Below are 6,000 nucleotides of genomic sequence, written 5' to 3' on the forward strand. Positions count from 1 at the left end.
TACTCGAGTGAGGGTCCCACTTACCTGTTCTTCGGTCCCTCAGCTCTTAACTTCTGCACGTTCCACTGACAGGAAGTTCAGCATTTGGAACGCAAAAGCATTAGGTCACCAATTAACCAACCGGGAAATGTAAATAAGACGTTTTTTTTTTTTTTTTTTTTTATTCCTCTGGCTGTGTACTTTCGTGAACAGTTGGCTGATGTGGGTATTTAATGATTTTTGGTACATTTGGAGACATTTTGGGATCCTGAGATTATTAAAGGAAGCAAGTCATTTTCGGCTTATACTCAAGTATATACGGTAATCTAAATTGTATTCTTCATTCTGATTTCATTTCATATTCCATTCATCTTAATGTGGGTTTTTTTTTAATCTCCACCTTAATTTAACTTTTCTTTAACACTATTCTTCACAAGCGCTCACTTTTCATTACATCTTAGCATCTCACGTCACAAACCACCAGCACGTAATCTTCTGAAAGAAAACCGGACACACCTTCCCAGACATCAATCAGCACCACCAAAAGAATTTCCATGGCTATGACCAGATAAATATGATAGAACGGGGTCAGAACACACAGTGAAACGCAGCTTACTGCATATGCAGCTGTGTAGCAGCAGACCGGTCAGAGGGCCCATGCTGACCCCTCTCTTCCGTCGCAAAGCACCTACAATGAGCAAGTGAATACCAGAACTGGACTATGGAGCAATGGAATAAGGTGGCCTGGTCTGATGAATCACATCTTTTACATCATGTGGATAGCTGGATGCATTGTTTGCCTGGTGAAGAGATAGCACCAGGATGGACTATGGAAAAAAGGCAAGTCAGAAGCAGTGTAATGCTCTGTGCAATGTTCTGCTGGAAAGCCTTGGGTCCTGGAATTCATGTGGATGTTACTTTGACATGTACGACCTACCTAAACATTTTTGAAGATCAAGTACACCCTTTCATGCCACGTATATTCCCTGATGCCAGTAGCCTCTTTCAGCAGAATAATCTGCCCTGTCAACTGCAAAAAATGTTCAGAAATGGTTTGAGGAACATGACAAAGAGGTCAAGGTGATTCCCCACATCTCCGTACTATCAAACATCTGTGGGATGCGCTAGAAAAACATGTCAGAGCCACGGAGCTCCCATCTCACTACTTACATGACTTAAAGGACCTGCTGCCAACATCTTGGTGCCAGATAACCCAGGGCACCTTCAGAGGTTTTGTGGAGTCCATGCATCAATGGATCAGAGCTGTTTTGGCAGCTGAAAGGTGTCCTACACAATACTAGGCAGGTGGTTTTAATGTTGTGGCTGATTGGTGAATGTATACAGAATACACACACATACAGACAGACTATAGGCATAATGACCAATGAATATTGAAAAGCTCATCAAAGATCCTTCTTTTCAAAAGTAATGTCAATAGGAAAGCATGTTAGAAGGAATCAATATTTTAATATGCTTGCACTCATTTGTCCCAACTAAATAGTTTATATGAGAGCATGTAAATATGATGGCAATAGTCAGTGCAACTGCAACTCTTTGAAAAATGAAAGCATATAGTCTCTTCCACTTACTGTACTTTCAAAGAAGTTTGATCAATTGAAACTAGTATTGATATATTATTGGTGTACAATTTACTATATCAGAATAGTGAATGCTCAGCCAAAAATCTAATTTTCTGGTCAGTAAGGCAAACAGTTCATTAAACCAGACCATATAAGGTCCACTTATCTCTGCTTACATAATGTTTCATATCTAATACTTGTTTATTAATCCAGTTAAAGTGTATAAAAATTAGAAGTGAACAAATCAGTGTATTTATTTTTCAATACTTAAGCACATACTTACAAACTTGACAAAGTTGGTTTCCAGGAGAGGTGGGCGTAATGGGGACGGGGCTCCAAAATGCGCGTCATTTTGGGCCCCCGTGACGTTATGACGCAAACGCGTCATTTAACAGCGAGGGGTGGGGCCAAACGCCGCGATTCACCGGGAATCGCGACGCTTGGGAGCCAATTCTGCCCACTTCACTAGGAAGTGGGCACTTCCTTGTGAAGTGTGCAGATCCGGAATATTGCCACACTCTCCCGGGAGTCCGTGAGACTCTCGCAAAATGCGGGAGTCTCCTGGATATTCCTGGAGAGTTGGCAAGTATGCTTAAGCAATTCAGCTGTCAAGAACTATTTTATACTGATATACTTTTAAAAGGGACTAGTGCATATATCCACCTGAGGATTTTCTTTTTTTCATTGATCTTTCCAGTAGTTATTACATCAACATACCATTATATCACCAATTGACTAACTATATTCAGTCAGTGGTGGAACTACCATTGGTGCAGCAGGTGCAGTTCGGGCCCATGGAGATAATGGGGCCCGATGCATGGGAGATGCAGATGGACGGGGGCCCCACTTCCCTCCTCCCCTCCTGCCTCTATTGGGGCTCGCAGCTCACTACTTTCGCTCGGTATTCAGTGATTCTATTTACACAGACTAATGGGTTGTTTTTTTGTTTTCTTTTGTGTTTTTAAAGAACGTTGTGACTGGATCACATATTAATAACTTATGGTATGAATTTATTTAAAGGAAATAGCGTGGGGCACTTATTTATATAAATTGCCAATGCACTTATTTTTAATATTGTGTATATTTTGAGATAGGAAATCGTTATTTCTGAGACCAGGGTAGAAAATGTTTTTTTTTTTCTGTTTAGCCTCTTTAGAGGAAATGCCTGATGTATAGATCTGATACAATGAGCATTTGTTTACAAAGCCTTTGGTGTATTGTGATGTGGGGAAGTGGCTTGTTTTGGGTTTTTGTTGTATCCGGTGACGTTCTGAAGAAGGTATGCATGTCAGTTAGACCTTTTTGACTTCCTAGTATATATCGTGCCTCTGAAATAAGACACATGATATCACAGCAAGGTTTTTAAGAGTTACATTTAAATATTGTTGGCTTTGCAATGCATGTAAATTAAAGTTTGTGTAAACAGGTTATATCCTGATGCAAAAAATAACCTGTGTCTGAACTGTATAAGAGGCACTAGCTTGTATTGGAATGAAAAATGGTCCAATTGCGCTCAATACTGCATGGACAATAGTAAGGCAAAGAAAATTGGTGTACAGGTAACAATGTGAACGTACAAGCTAGAATCTAGGTATCGGTAAATGGATCAATAACAAACCAGTACACAAACAGAAATACAAGCCAAAACAAAAGCAAAAAACAAAGAAAGAAATCAAAGCCCAAACCAAAAAACAAAATCCAAACAAATCGATGGCAATAGCAGTCACAATCGGATGTGTAACCGCAGGTGGCTCAGGTTACTGTATTATGGGTGTGCGGCAGTGCCGTATTGTACAGATGCTGTACAGAAGTAGATACAAAGTCAGTGGTTGGTAAAGGGGGACCAAAACTGGAGGTGTATTAAACACTATGTGGAGTTCACTGTAGAGCTGTTAACAGCTCAGGTATCCAGTGTTGCACACTGATGCAATTACTTTATGGTGGATGTAAATTCGCTCAGAGGTAGTTAGTGCTCTGTGGCATAAGGTGACTGGAAGCTCCCGCAGCCCTCCGCGATGTAATGGATCACTGTGCGAGCTTGAAGGCTGTGATGGCCCGTGATGTCACAAAAGTGGTGTTGCTCGAGTCGCCGTGGGGTTTCAGTGTACAAAGACGGCGAGGCGCTGTGCGCTCAGCGGGTGTTTGGAAGCAGGGTCAGTAAGCCGGTATCTGGGTAGCGGCGCGTGCTGCGCATGCGCGGCTCGTGGCAGAGATAAGGAAAGAAGCTACACAGTGAAGCACTGTATGACGGTTTATTTAGAAATACAGGAATACACTTACATCAAGAAGACTTGATATATGGCACGTAAACTGAGTACAGATAACAGATTGCAGGTTACAGGTGACAGCAGATAATGGTGGTGTCTCCGACACGTTTCGTCCCAATGGACTTTCTCAAAGAGTGGGTGTATGAGTATGTGTTAAGGTTTATAAGGGGAGGGTCGTGATCTGATTGGGTGGGGATAATGGAAAACGATAGGTCAGAAGACTGTGGGAGTGATCGTTGGTATGGAGCCTTCCAATCGGTAAGATTCTAATGGGCAGGACCCGGGATTGTGTAGTATTACCAATGTATGTAGAAACCTTCAGTCATATCAGAAAACATTAAAAACATTGAGACTCGAATGAAAAATAAAATAAACAAATGAATAAAAACATAAGCGCCTGTGGTACATTTAGATTCTGGTATATGTAACTGAATATGATGTCATATGTCTTTGTTTAAGGCATATGTAGAGAATTGCATAGGGCTAATAGAGAGAAAATTATGTACCAAAACTGTGCACCTAGCGTGCACGCTGTTTTCGTGATGTCGAAGTCAGATAATTGGATATAGTCATTTCAAGTAATATCTAACAACTTGATTGTCTTTGTCCAAAATTATGCGTATAGCACGCTATGGCGTGGAAGAGGGTACTCAGCCGCAACACATGGCAAACAGTTTTACACACATTCACACGAACATGCTCATCTGTAATTAGCTCATATTAAATATAGTTGCAATACATACATATTTGTGTATAAATATAGCAGAGTTTATGGTTGATATTATAAGGTTATATCCATGTTAGTGAAATCTAAGGTTCAGGTTACAGGAAACATATCATGGGGTAAATGTATTAACCTCCGGGTTCTTCAACACCCGCGAGTTAGGCGTCTGGCGCTTAAATTTAAAGCGGCGCTGCCTTGTAAAGGGAAGTTTCCCTTAACAAGGTAGCGCCGCTTTAAATTTGAGCGCCAAAGACGCCGAACTCGCGGGTGTTGAAGAACCCGGATGTTAATACATTTACCCCCATGTCTGGTATCAGTCCAATCCCCAATTTATTAGCAGACGTCTGGTTCTATCGCCAAACAGAACGCACATTGCGTATGGTAGTTATAGAGTGTAGGGAATAAATGATTAGTATGATATTGTCTGTGTAATGTAAATAGACTAGTTTCAACTGGATTATTGGCTTGAAAATTGTAATGCATCTCCAGGAGAGCTGATCCCCACCCTTAGATATTTTCGTTTGAACTGGTTAATGACCTGCATTACACTGGACCCTCCTGAAGCCTGAGCCTATGAAAGCAAGCCACATCATCTGTATTGTTTTACTGTATATAAGCAGCTCTGGACCCAGTAGTCTAATTGACCACAGCATTCAGACTTGAATGACTGTACACTGGATCCAGAGCGCCTGCGATAATTAACAGCTGTACTTATTTTATTCTCACTTGTTACTCTGCAACCTTTTGCTAATATGTCGAATTGTGCTTTGGAACCATATCACTAGAAGTGGACAACCGTTATTGGACAGCAACTAGACGCTCTGAGCTTCCGCTGCTGGTCTATCTGAGGGAACAGACACTTTCCGTTGGACTGTAGCGCACGTGCAGTCATTTATACAGGTACCGCAGCGCAAACATTTATCATCCGGCTGTGCCTGCTTCTACCTCTTTATCCCCCTTTTCTTCTTCCTTCAGACTCATTTTTGGCAAGTGCCTCTCTCGAGGTACACTGTAAAAGAGGCGCCTGATCCAAGTAAGTTAGATCTCCCATCTGCATTGCAACCCTGCCTTTTCCTGTCTCCATTTTTACCTCCAATGTTTGCCTCTGCCCCCCCTGCCCTATGTGTGCCTCTGTCCACCCTGTCCCATGTGTGCCCACACCGTTAGTGTGTATCTGTCTTACATTATGGTTACCTGTCCCTTTCTCTCTCCCTCCTTGTGTGCATGTCTCTCTTGTTCCCCCTTTCCCCTTTTTTCCTATGTGCCCCCACAACCCACAGTCCTATTGAGACCGCACTTTCTACCCCCTTGAATCCACTTCTCCTCTTTTCGTATCCTCTCCTGAATGTGGTAGGCAGCATTGTTAGATCAGAAACGACGTAAACGAACAAAGCCATCCAGAGCCACACAACTGAACCTGAGAATTGGAACCTGAGTATTGCGGTTAAGC

The sequence above is a fragment of the Mixophyes fleayi genome, chromosome 2 (genome assembly GCF_038048845.1).
Source record: "Mixophyes fleayi isolate aMixFle1 chromosome 2, aMixFle1.hap1, whole genome shotgun sequence".
Classification (NCBI taxonomy): domain Eukaryota; kingdom Metazoa; phylum Chordata; class Amphibia; order Anura; family Limnodynastidae; genus Mixophyes; species Mixophyes fleayi.